Source organism: Populus alba, chromosome 1 (genome assembly GCF_005239225.2).
Source record: "Populus alba chromosome 1, ASM523922v2, whole genome shotgun sequence".
NCBI lineage: Eukaryota > Viridiplantae > Streptophyta > Magnoliopsida > Malpighiales > Salicaceae > Populus > Populus alba.
This window is the reverse complement of record NC_133284.1, coordinates 35,740,405-35,753,389: the sequence shown is the minus strand read 5'-3', so window position 1 is coordinate 35,753,389 and position 12,985 is coordinate 35,740,405. Positions and strand designations below refer to the sequence as shown.

The following is a 12,985-nucleotide window of genomic DNA, read 5'->3' as shown; positions in this document are numbered from 1 at the left end:
CATAAGCAAATGGAGGAGCTTGAAAAAGAAAGGGTTTTTTTTATATATAAAGGAGAGAGGGGGTGGTTTAATTTGGCAACAACACAACACACAATCATTGGTTAGGAGGGTTCCATGGTTTAGGGTTCGTGATTTGTGCTTCAATTTGGAAATTGAAAAAAAAAAGTTTTTTTAGAGAGGAGTATAAGGGTGAATTAATTTGGCAACAACACAACAAGTAATGGCAGACATTGACTAGAAGGGTTCCATGGTTGAGGGTTTGTGATTTGTGCTCAAGTTTGGGAGCTAGGGTTCCATGGCCGAGGGTCTGTGTTCAAGTTTGGGAGCTGGGGTTGAATTTGAGGTTCGGGGCTTTGTTCATAGGCTTGGAAAAGGGAGGAGCAACAGGAGAATCGGTTGCAGCCATTAACAAGAATATTCGAGTCAGTGTTTAAGGTTTGTTGTTTGATCTGAATTTGGAAATTGAAGTTTCGTTGATTAGGAACAACACGACGAGCAATGGAGTTCCTGACCATGGATTTCATCCTGAGCAAGTTGTCTTTGTTCGAAATAGGAGGGCGCGAAGATACTTCTTCAACAAATGAAGAGCATAGACCTCGAATAAAACAAGTTTGCTCCAAAGTAATTCATGTTGCGTTAAAGCTGTTTGGCAATGCGGTCCAAACAGCTTTTTTGCAAAAATTCAAAAAAAAAATTTTTTTTTTTTATTAAAATTGAGTTCGGTTTGTACTTTCTGGAAATCGTTTTGATGTGTTGATATTAAAAATAATTTTTAAAAAATAAAAAAACATTATTGACATGCTTTTCGGCACGAAAAGCTATTTGAAAAGCAACCGCTACCACACTCCCAAACACCCTAAAAAAAACTGGGTCTTTTTTTTTTTTTTTTATATATATATATGGTTTTACAAGAGTTTTTGAAAAGCATGTTATTGATACATAATTTATTTTGGTGAATAAAAGCCATTAATTTTTTTATTGATTTAATATTCATGTCAGCGTGCATGTTTTTTTTAATTAAAAAGCTTGAAGAGTTAAAAGCAGTAGCTAACGATGGGTTTTTTTTTCCCAAAAAAAACAAACACCTCATAAAAAGAGAAGTTATATCATGAGCTTATAAGCTGCCTAGGATTTATCCTAGTCAATGTTTGATATTGATATTGATATCATCATGGCTTATACTAAAAAAGTATTACCCCGTGTTTAGTCTTATAGCTTCCGTGGTGGATTTTGTTTTAAAAAGATATATATTAAAAAAAAAGGTGAAAATTAATAACAAGAGATTTCTTCCCAAGAAATAAAACTTCATCTTTAATAAGTAACCATATATGTATCATTTCATGTGACAAGCTAGCCGTTGCTAGCACCCTGAAATATAAATAATTAGATTATGTAATGATTAAATATTGTAACTTTTAAGTAAATAATATAATTTTTAATGTTATTGAGATTATGAATTAAGATAAATAGAAATTTACTCAACTTTTTTTTAAACAAACAAGATTCCACCAACTTAAACTTTGATTTCACCATTTTATATTATTGAACTCATTTAGTACACATCATTCAAATGAAAAAAAATGTCAACATGCAAGATCATATATTTTTTTAAAAATAGCTATTCTTAATATCTTATGAATTTTAAATTCACATAATAGTTATTTTTAACATATTGGTTCATTAATATTAATTTAATCCCATAAAATTAATTTATATAGTTAATAATATTTTCTTGAGTTAGATCACAATAGAAGTTAAATCATTATCTTGAGTCATGATAGTTTAGATTCTTAGAAGGCAATACTAGAAAAATTCAACTCATTTGCTTAAAGTATTAATACTCTCCAATTTATCCCTAGATTTGTCAAGTTAGTTAAAGTTGTTAGCTTTTTTATAATGGCATGCAAGTGAGGATGTTACTTAAAAATAAATATTCAAACTTTAGCTTAGGGAAAGAGAAACGAGGTTTATGATAAATTTTTAGGATTTACATTTATTATATACAAGGTCAAAAATGTCTTTTTGTTTAATTTGATTTATCTCGTTGACCATGGGAAAAAAACAATACTTTCTCAAACCTTAGATTGAAAATAAGAAATGGACTAAAGTATATCAATTTTTTTTTTTGTAATTATCCCAATTTTTTTTTTTTGTAATTTCTCTTTCTTATCTTTGTATTTATCTCTATTCTAAAGAAACCAACCATAAAACAAGCACGTAGTTTGAATTTTCTTTCCTTGCATGCTTCTAATCTTTCATTAGCTTTTATCATTAAGAATGTTATGGTGAACTACTGTGTGGCTTTAGGATGCATATGGTGATAAACTTATAGTCCAACAAACCAAAGGAATTGCTATAGCTCATCAACTTATTGAGGTTAGGTGGTTTGATTAAGGATGCATATGGCCGAGTCATTACCTTATTCAAGTATCTCAAAGATTCTAATGCTTTATCAATCCATATAAATACATCTTTCTTTTATGTTCATGGCTCGCATATAGATACATAACCCCTAGCAAACCTTTTATAGTAACCAGTAAGGCCAATGAATTCACATAGTTATTTAATATGTTTAGGCATTGGCCAATCAACCATAACTTGAATCTTTTTATGATCGATATCAACTATTTCTTTGGATATTACATGATCCAAATATTATACATGGCTATTGCTAAACACACATTTACTTTTTTAGTAACCAATTGATGTAGTTTTAACAACTCAAAAATTGTTCTCAAATGCTTTAAATGTTCTACCAATGACTAACTATATATTAAAATATCATTAAAAAAAAGACCAGTATAAACTATCTTATATGTTTCACGAACACTTTATTTATTAGACTCTGAAAGGTAATAAAGGAATTTGTCAACCTAAATGATATTACTAGAAATTTATAGTAGCCATTGTGAGTGCTAAATGTTGTTTTAAATACATCTTATTTTTCCATTTTAATCTAATAGTATCCAGACTTCAAATTCAACTTATAAAATGTTGTTACACCTACCAATTCCTTTAATAATTCATCCACTAAAGCTATATGTAACTTATTTTTTATGGTGAGTTTGTTGATGACCCTATAGTCTATAAAAACTACCTTAAATGTTTCCTAAACACTTTATTTATTAGACTTTGAAAGGCAGTAGGGGCATTTGCCAACTCAAATGGCATCACTAGAAATTTATAATGGCCATTGTGAGTTTTAAATATTGGTTTAAATACATCTTATTTTTCCATTCTAATCTGATGGTATCTAGACCTTAAATCTAACTTATAAAATGTTGTTGCATCTACCAATTCCTTTAATAATTCATCCACTAAAGGTATAGGAAACTTATCTTTAATGGTGAGTTTTTTGATGACCCTGTAGTTTATACAAAGTATCCATGATTTATCTTTATTCTTAACTATAGCCACTAGAGAAACAAATGGACTATTGCTCTGTTAAATTACCATTGTTTCTATCATTTCAAAAAAACATCTTCTCTAATATATTTTTTTGTAACCCAAAATATTTGCAAGGTCTTGGTTTGACATATTGAGACCGTTTGTTTACGCGTTAGAAATTGCGTTTAAAATAAAACGCAAGAGCCAAGTGTTTGATAAAAGAAAAACCACTGATTACTGTTCACGAGCCCCATTAATTTCTATGTTTGCAACACAGGATTGGAAGAAGCAGCTGAGGCTACTTTTTTTGCACTGTTCACGTAATTGCATTGTTCAATGAACAGTGCAAGAAAATTGTATTGTTCATTTGCACTGCGTGACTACTACTTTTTTTTTTTTTTAGTGTGTTAAGTTTTTTAATATTTTTTTTTTAAAATTAGTTTAGAATGAATTTTATACCTGATAATATTTTATCTAATTTTATTATATGCAAAAAAAATTATAAAAAACTGTAGTTTTTGTCGAATGTATTTTGTACATAATGGAATTGTAGATGGTTTTATGGAATAATAAAAAAATATTTTATATTAAATATGATTTATTTCATGATGTTATAGCAATAGTTAAATTCACAATATTTAAATTAAAAATCATCAATATTAATATATATATTTTTTTAAAATTATTTTATAACCTCAATTTCAAAAGCATTCTTAACCAAACACATTAAACTATTTTTTGTTCAACCTCAATTTTAACCACAGTTTTAACCAAACACCTATTTTTTCAAACCAACCTCAACTAAAAGTACTTTTTATCAAATAATTTTTTTCAAACTACAACCACAACAGCTATCGCAATACCAAATACACTCATTGAACTTTGTTCTTTAGAGGTATAATGTGGTCATGAGCTATAATTGGTGGCAACCTTTAGGTTCCTTAAACATCTTTTATTAACACTTCAATAATTCCTCTAAGACAATATTCATTACCCATTTAGAATGTGAGGTGGTCAATATGGAACACATTACATAATATATCCTCTAAGACCTTTATACTATACATGCTCACTTCTATAAGTTATGATGGATTATTTAGTAAGTCATTAAGTTGCTCAAGTATGATAGTTTATAGTCTAGCAGTCCTATTTCCTTTAAGCAATACTTTTTAACCTAGCCAATTAAATGACATACATAAATCCTTATAGTTAGACACAATGTTGCCTAATTTAGCAAACCATTCAATGACTAGCACCATGTTACAATTGTTTAAATATACAATAAAGACACCAACCATAAAATTCATCTCTTGTATTTTCCACTTAAAGTTTCTACATATGGCTATACAACATATAGATCCAACATTTGTTGCCTCAACTATTAAAGATTTGATAGGTGTTAAGTCATATTGCAGTTTTTGAGCTAATTCTGCATTTAAAAATTATGAGTATTGCTAAAGTTGATTACAACAAAGATATAATGTCTCTCTACCTTTACAGTCATCCTTAAGGATGGAATTCCACTATGTCTTCCAAAGCATTAAAGGAAATGTATGGAGTCATTACTTTTGCATTAGTCTCATTTATTTCACTCGCACCTTTATCATTATGTTCTTCATCCTCCATGATATATAGTAACTACAATTTTTTATTTCTACAATTGTATCAAAGTACAAATCTTTTATCACATTAGAAACATAACCCTCTGGCTTGTCTTTCCTCCAACCCCCTGGTCCTTAGTGATTTGGTAGGTTTTAAGTTTGGTTTGTGGATATAGTTTTGGATAGGAGCAAACAATAAGCCAGCTTGAGATGGTTTTTATGTGTTGGCGTTTGTGGATTTAAGTTTATGGGATGAGATCGGGAATGATTAAATTTGGTTTGGGTAGTTTGTATGATGGTTTAGGATGAATATTTGTAATGGTTGTGGAAATGTATATGGGATAAGGTATTGTTTTATAAACAAGTTAGGTTATATGCTTGTTTAAGAGTTTTAAGTTCAAACATGTTGACCAGGTTTTTGATCTCCATCTACAATCCTCTTATGAAGATTACCATGACTTGTTTTTCATTAATTTATGCCATATTCTGTAGGACATAAAAAATCTTGTATATATGCTTATAAACTCCTAACTTATCTTAGATTTATAAGCTCTTCCAATAGGTCCTTTTGATCCCCAAACCTAACACATAAAGCTTCCATATATTCTCCACATGTTACCTCATGACCTTTAAAGCTTCTCATATACTTTTGATGCCAACTTAGGGCCATGTTATCTAGATAGTATGAAGTTAGTTTAAGTTTCTTAAAATCATCAATCTCTTCCATGTCAAAGTTTTGTGCATATTATCACCATTAAAACAAGGAAAATCTCATTTAGTTTATGTGTTTTGTAGTGTTAACAACCTTCATCACCGGTTCTAAAAGTTTTAGTAGCAAAGTTACCATAATATGGGTTAACCTTTACCTAGTAACACTAGATTCTCTTATTGTTTGTTGTAAAGCCTATAGGATTGATGTTTGTTGATATGATAAATCATTGATGGGTTTTTTCAAGTCTCTAAACTTGGCATCGTGGATAGACTTTATAACTTCCAGTTTTTTATTATATGATTCCAGCATCTTCATCATCGTTCATGCTTAAATGCTTGTTTTTTATTCACAAATTCAAGAGAATCCTCTAATCTTTTTGGGTCTCATGATCAAATATTAAGAGTCATTTCTCAAATCCAAAGACTCGGGACTTTGATACTACTAGGTGCAAGCTGGATTCTATGAGTGCCTAACTAGAGATTTTTTAGAGGATTTAAGGGAAATTGTTATGGTAATTTTCCAAATCTAGTAGATGATAGGCAATACACCTATAAAGAACAAAAATGGGAGGGAGGGAGGGAAAAGATTAGTTAATTCATCATTTTTGTTATGTTCATTTTCCCTCTCAATACATCTATTACAGGCTTGTTTGAGAGTGAGGTAAATATTGTTTTTCAAAGTATTTTTTACTTGTAAATATATCATAATAATATTTTTTTATTTTTAAAAATTTATTTTTAACATTAACACACTGAAACTAAAAAAAAACATAAAAAAATAACTAAAAACTCAAAAATTTTAAAAAATATAATGAAACCGGTATACTAAACATCAGGAGCGTCCGCAGTCCTTATGGAACACTACCAATTATCCTTCTATTCTAAGCCAACACGTGACAACATAACTAACAAGAACAAAACAACAAGACTAAACGCTGCGTTTGACACAAATTAATAACACGGTGCGTTTTTTCAACATCAGGTGGGAGAGTGATTTCTTTTGAATCAATTGAATCCTAATTCCTCTTCTCCCTGGCATTCTTCATTTCCATGAGAGATTTTGAACACCGTCGTCGTTGCTATCATCATCAACAGCAACTATAATCAAGAAACGACATTCAAGTCCACAAAAGGATCAATAACTTCCAAGAACTCGACACCATTTTCCCAGTTCTCTTCTCTCTCCCTCCCTCCCTCCCTCTCTCTCTCCCTGTCAAGGTAAAATAACTTTTTTTTTTTTTTACTTGTACTTGTATTTTATATCTTTCTAAACCATTTTATATCTTTCTAAACCATTTGAATATCTCTTTAGAAAATTCTAGGTTTTGATTTATCCTTTCAAATGTTAACATTTGGAATAAGTTATAAATTTGGGTTCGTTTTGTTAGTACTTTTGCAGCTCATTGTTGTAAGGTTCGTTTGGTAGTTAAGATCTAAGAAGAAAGAAATGAAATTTAGAATTTAGAAGTGTGATTGGAACAATTTCGATGTCGGTTATGTTCATGTAATTTTTACTAAATTTCTGCTTACATATCATCACTGTTCATACCCCCCCCCCCAAAAAAAAAAAAAAAAAATCACGCTTGCAGGTTCCCTATTCATTTTTATATGTGCATTGCTTATGAATTGTCACCGAGGTCCTTAATTATGTACAAAGTTTGAACTTTTAATTATGTTACATAGCTTTAAAACATACATTTTGTTTTAGTTTAATTCGGATTCAAGTTGATTATTTGTGGGATTTTAATTTATTTATTGTACTTTGTGTAGCAGGTAGTGTGAAGATGAGATATCCTGCATTGAAGTTCAGGGGTCAAATTTTGTATATCAGAACTTCTATGGAGGTAGAAGAGGCTGCAAGGGAGCTTTTACAGAGTCTTAAAGCTAAAAAGGGTTAAATGGGTCAAGTTATTGTTGGTTTTGATATTGAGTGGAAAACCACATTTACAAAGGTTTGTTTGTTAGTTGTTTTCATCAATGTTTTGGATGGAGGGAATTATAAGATAAATTGGACTTCTCTTATTTTATGGAAGCTATTTCGCTTTTATTATTAGAATTATAAGATAAATAGGACCTTCCAATGCATGTTTTTTGTTCCTTTTCTTTCAAAAATCCTTGTCATTGATCTTATTCTCTCTCAATAATAATGATGCTTATGCAATTATGATTCATCAAATACATGGAGCTCATGCTTGTTGTTTAATGTTTTATCCTAAAGCTTTCTTGGAGTCAGAGGAAAACTTTTGGAATGTGAACTTGATTTACAAACTGATTAGGCTTATTGATTATTATATGCCATGTTTTCTTCTCCTATGCATTCTCTAGCTGTAGAGTGCTTAGGTTTACTATTCCATTTGCCACTTCCTCTATGGCATGGAGGAAATTTATTCCTACTCATATACTACAATCTTGTTCTTTGATGATGCTCAAGTTTCATTTATGGATTGTAGCTTGGTATAGACACCTTCACTGTGCATTAGAACCATGAAATTAATAACCAACCAGGCAACTGTTATCCTGCAGCATGTCATCAAATAAATGCAGTTGACATTTGATCATTCACTTCAACCTTAGATTATGTACCATTTCCTTAAAACCAGAGTACATTACTTAAAATGTTAGTTTTGTCTTCCTTGCCTTTCCAGTGCTCCTGGAGGAGAAGGCAGGGTTCCATGGCATTTCGTTGCAGTGCTTTGTGCACTGTCAAATGTTCTAGCAGAATTTTCAATTATGTTTCTAATACAAATGACCCTGACTTATCGCTAACATTGAGTTATTTGAATTGTGGAACTCCTCAATTCTGCCGAGTGGCATGTTAAACTAATGTTGAAAAATTGATTAGGGGTTGAGGTGACCAAAAATGCATTCCTACTGTGTTTACATTGAAAAATGAATCAAATCTTGTTCTCTGCAAGCATTGTCCTTCCTGTGCTGCCTCCCTTTAGGAAATAGATTTTTCTTGATGGATCATCACTTTGAATAGTAACCTCGATCTCTGCAGGTGTGTTGCCTGGAAAAGCTGCAGTTATGCAGATATGTGGGAACACCAGCCTTTGTCATGTGATGCATACTTTTCATTCTGGAATCACAAGTCTGCAGTTTCTTCTAGAGGATTCTACACTTGTAAAAGTTAGTGAGATCTCTTGCACTAGTTTCTGTACTTCATTTATGTACATATGATTTTTCTCTCTCTTTTTTTTTAATTACAGATTTAATTTTCTATTCTGAATGTGTGGCATGTGTGCAGGTTGGTGTTGGCATAAGTGGTGACTGTGCTAAGGTTCTTAGAGATTATAATGTCTCAGTTAAATCAGTGAGGACCTTTCCTATCATGCAAATCAAAAGCTTGGTGGAAAACCTAAAACTTGGGGTCTTTGCTCTAGCAAAGATTCTTGTTTGCAAAGAGGTATCTATCACATCTTGCTGAAATGCCTTCTGAGTAAAGGACATCTATTTGGTTCTCTGAGTTGCATTTTCAAAAGCTTATTCCTGATTGTTTATGTTTGTTTTGCAATTTTATCAAGTCACTGGACTGTCAACAGTATCAAAAAAATAGTGGGAAAATAAATTGGTGCCTGCATTATTATATGGTAATGTTGGACCAGCCTGTTTTTGAAATAAATCCAAAATTGCCTTGACCGGTCAGAATATACATATCCTATGCATTTCTAGGAGAACTTTTTGTTGCCTTTGCCATAATGAAGAAAAAATGAAATAGAAAGGAAAAGCTTTGATTGCATTTCTTATGCAGACTCCATGCAAGGCATCACTGAAGGTTTAACAACTACAGGATTTTGTGCCCTGTCTAGAATACATATTTATGCTAATAGGTTAAGGCAATTTGCATTGGCCAGATCCTACTCACAGTCTGGTTAGATTTTTGAATTCAACAGTGATTGTTCCTCAAATTCTTAAAGGGCCAGAAAAGGGAATTCACTTCTGTGAGATTTTGGTCCTGCTATTAAGTTATTCTATAACGCATTTCGATGCAAATAGTTTTAGAATTATGTGCTTATATTAGTTTGGACATCGAGCACGTGTCATATCTGCATCATTAGGAAGGTTAGTAATGAACAATGGAGTTGTCATCATCAGGATCTTTCTCCTAACATCAGATCTATGAGTTACCAAACATTGTGGAGGCCGTGAGCCAATTGTTTCTCCATTGACAAGTTGGATGGTATTTGTGGAGGAGGGTTGTGAAAATGGAAATCTTGGATATGCTGAAGCATTGCACAAAGATCAAGCAGCAGATGTGAGTCTTAGGTGGTTCCTGGTAGGTTGTGGGATTTGCTGCCAATATGCTATGGTGGATTTGGAGAAAAATTACCAGAATTTTATTGTTCTGTGCTGATTGTGTGGCCATTTGTGTGTTTGGATGGAGGAGAATGCTACAACTTTCAAGTTTCAATTCTCTCATTGAGAAGTTGTTAGTGGATGGCATGGTGTTTCTTGCATCCTTGTGGTATGATGCTTTCAGGCTTTCAGAAGTGTTTCAGTGACTGGTATTCAGAGAGAATGGAGCATTCCTTAGTTTGGAGTTCTCTTCTTTGTTGTTGTTTCAAAGAATCTCTAGATCCCTGAGTGTTACGTGCACCTTCTTCTTTGATCGATATATTTCTGCTTTGATATACAAAAGCAATGGAGTTATCCTTGCTCTACCATTCCTCTTGTTTTCTCATTTTTGTTTCAACCTCTTCTGGTCTTCTATTTTCCCTCTCTTGGTATGTAGTTTTTCTAGTGGATTGAAATGGAACTTAATTTTCTCCAAGTTATTTTGGCTATGCCTTTCGTTCAGAAATTCTAATTAAGTTACCGAAACTTCACAGCTTTGAAAGCCCAACAGAATCAGACTTGGAAACTGGGAAGCAGATGTTTTATCAAAAGAACAACCTACAATATGCTGCCACTGATGCTATGGTTTCTTGGAAACGATACCAAGTAAATATCCATGAATCTTCCTTCACATACATCATATTATTTCCCTACTATCACGTTTACCACTGCTGTTGGTGAGGTTTCTGACATCAATTTTCTTTTAAACAGGTGTTAAAGAGCCTCCCAGACGCAAAGGATGCCCCACTGACCATACAAGTAAGAAAGTTGAATCAACATAACTGTATGTACACAACTGTACAAATGATCACATCATGCTAATTTTTTTTGCACCATCATTTGTTTATCATGAAGAATTATTACCTCAAAAGGAGTTTACTCCCAATCTTTCCACTTTTTCTTATCAGTCTCAGTTCATAAGTTGAATTCCTGAATGGCTGCGTTCTTCTCGTCTTGAATCTCTCATTCTTTTCTTCAACTGGATAGGACCACCATCCGTTACCTAGTTGGGCCTTGGAGCGGAAAAACTTGGCTACATCTTGGAAAGCTTCGAAGAGAAAGAAGTGACATGCATGGGACACAAGGGGTTATATTCGCCACTGAGATCACCAAATCACACAGTACGTTTAAAATGTATTTTCAAAAGCAAAATCTTGAATATTATAATGTGTCTTAATCATGGACCGTGGACCCCCTAATTTCCCGGTTGAAATCAATGGGAAAATCCAACATCTCACATGCCTGGCACATGGTGCTAAAAGAGACACAAGGTGTTGGAAACCCTTTATGCCCATCACTCGCTTGTTCTCTATGGAAACAATGAAAGTCATGAAACCATCAAATTCATCGGTTGTTTCAGTGACCTTTGCAGCCGTAAAGATTTGCTGGTGTACTGTACACAAATTTATGGCCGGGCAAAAAGTCTAAAAAACGAGGTTCCAGCATGTAGTAAAAAAAGGATTTGTTTGTCACTCGTGGTAAGGTACTGTTGTCAATTATCTCTTTTCATAGTTTTTTAATAATGCGTAAACTTTCCATTCCGGCATTTAAGATGATTTGTCCCTTTTCTCAAGTGTAGCCGTCAATTTCCTTATTTTAAATTATCATTGTTTATCATGTGTAACCATCTCAGCAGTAATTCAGATGAATTTGTCCTCTTTCCTCTACCATAATTTGTTTTACCTGGCCACTCCGGCCTTCTTGCACGTCAACTAAAATTAAGTTCGTTCTCTTTATATAAAGATTTTTGATCGAGTTCCCAATTGGGATTTGTGTACTCGATTGCGAATTTCTGAATACTCTGAGGACCCAATTGGGGAACTTCTTGTTCCCACTGAACAGAGTTATCTAATATATATTTTTTTAAAATAAATCCATAAACTGGGGTCTGTGATTTTGATTCTTGGCAGTTACACAATAAATTCTCTTCATCAGCATATTAATCTTGTATTTTGAATGTTCACATGGTCGATATTAAATTCAGAATGTGGTTGTTGTTGCCGCTTTTGTGAAACCAAGGAAATCCTAGCTTTAATGTTTGAGGGGTAGAATGACGATAGCTAGCACTTTCATATAATTTTGTTTCTTAAAGTTTTAAATAGATTAAAATAATATATATTTTTTTTTAAAAAATTTTTTTGATATAGTATAATAAAATAATTTAAAAATATAAAAAGTAATTAATTTTTTAAAAAACTTATTAAAATATTTATGAAACACGAGTGTGATCTACGCCACTGTTAAAAGAAAGGGAAAAAAATTAGAGGTCGATATGATGACTAATTTGATATGAAGATGGGATAATGAGCTCATTGCAATTTCATGCAACTCTCTCTTTCTTTCAAGCTCTGGGCCACCATGTGAGAGACAACAGGTAATGCCATTCCTATTGAAGGCAGGAAAATGTATGACACAAGAAAGAAAATGAAATTTTCTGTCACATCAAATGATGCATCAATCATACTGAATTTCCCTCAATCATGATAATAGTTAAAACAAGAGTGAGGATTTATTTACAATATGGCAAAGCCAAGGCGCATGCACACAGCCAAAAACAAGCAGTTTTGAGAAAAAGATGCGACGGCTGCGTGCAAGTAAACATCACAAGGCCAGAAAATAGATGGCTATGCCCACTTGGATTTCCTGTGGCTCTCCTTTGAGTTTTTTTGATAAGGCTCTGTTTATTGATCGATACCGCGAGCAATCAGAACATTGTTTATTGATGATTTGCTTGTATAGAAAGCTAAAACCGACAGTTACAATTACAGAGGAGAGCTACACTATGATGAAAAGCTATACCCTTTTGTCTTCGCAGGTGAGTGAGGGGAGGTATTTTTATACTTAACGATACAGGTAAAAGGAATCCGATAAATAAAAGTTTTCTACACCATTAAGCTCCATCACTGAACTAATTTAATAATCGGAACACGCAAAGAAATTTGTTTTGCAGG

The 12,985-nt window shown here is 32.5% G+C and overlaps 1 pseudogene; it reads left to right on the top strand.

Moving 5' to 3' along the window:
* The first annotated feature begins 6,945 nt into the window (after positions 1 to 6,945).
* LOC118055211 (3'-5' exonuclease-like) lies at positions 6,946 to 11,651 on the top strand (annotated as a pseudogene).
* Positions 11,652 to 12,985: the final 1,334 nt, after the last annotated feature.